Raw genomic sequence first — 1,149 nt, forward strand, 5'->3', positions numbered from 1 at the left:
GGGTGATGGTTACCCACTCTAGGTCTCACATTGAGAACTGCCTTGTCCACGGAAAGAAATTGCCTCGTTCCTGCCCTTTGCCTTCCTCTCCTGACTCTCCTCCCTCACACATCTACTCCCTTCCTGCTCTCCTCCAGGGTGGTTTCTCATTTCACGTAGAGAAATGTTCATAATTCTGAAACTTGCCTAACAATCATATTGATGTCTTTGACAAGGGCTAGGAGCCCATGAAGGAAGAAGACAGAAAAAGCAGTCCCACTATAGGAGACCCCAAGACCATGGTGACGCAGTAGCCAGGAATAAGAGAGTCCAAGGCCGGAATAATCAAGTGTGTGGTTGTTGATGATGATGTGAGTAAATTCCCAGGAGGACAGACTGCAGTGGGGCGAGGCATGGATAGTAGGTAGGGAGTGAGCAGGGTGCAGAAGATTCTTTAAGGAAGTTGGCAGTGAGGGGATGCTGGGTGGGAAGAGGGGACATGCGTGAGTGAGGGGTTGTGAGATGGCAGAGACCTGACCAAGGTTCGTGCACCCCCTTGTGGTCTGGTGAGGGGAAGGGTCCAGGTGAGCTGGAGAGAGGGAAGATAGATTTGGCTCAGCCACCTTATCAGACATTTATCTCCATCAGCTCTGGAGCTAAGATCTCACTTTCATTTCATAGATAACATGGAGGACAGAGGAATTCTTATTTTCTCCAAAGCCACAAAGCAAGCAATTTATTGAACTGTTCTCTGTATTTGTTTACACTATGAGGTGTTAGGAGGGTGAAATTAGTTCATGGAAGTGCAATGCTCGCTGCACTGGGCCAGTTACTCTTTGTAAAATTTCCTTCTAGTCACCCTTAGGCCTGAACTGTAGAGACAGACAAGCTTCCTGCATGCCCTAGCGGGCAGGAAATGACTTGCAGACACGGCTGTGAGGTTAGCCCTTGGAATATAACTCCATTTAGTTCACACTTTTCAACACCACAAAACATAATTTTGAAGTTTCAGTTCAGCCACTGACCCCACAAAATTGAAGACCACATACTCATTCCATCTACAGCCAGTGATAGGAGGTCTCTGACAGTCGGACCCAACCTTCACCAGATATTACAGAGAGGACTCTATAGTGAACAGTGAGTGTGTGTGTGTGTGTGTGTGTGTGTGTG

At 47.5% G+C, this 1,149-nt stretch overlaps 1 protein-coding gene across 1 annotated transcript in view; it reads right to left on the reverse strand.

Moving 5' to 3' along the window:
- LOC106724642 (gasdermin-C-like) overlaps window positions 1–1,149 on the reverse strand; it is a 16,266-nt gene that overhangs the window by 298 nt on the left and 14,819 nt on the right. The gene's annotated exons all lie outside the window — the stretch shown is intronic.

This window comes from Myotis brandtii, unplaced genomic scaffold, assembly GCF_000412655.1.
Source record: "Myotis brandtii unplaced genomic scaffold, ASM41265v1 scaffold912, whole genome shotgun sequence".
Taxonomy (NCBI): Eukaryota; Metazoa; Chordata; class Mammalia; order Chiroptera; family Vespertilionidae; genus Myotis; species Myotis brandtii.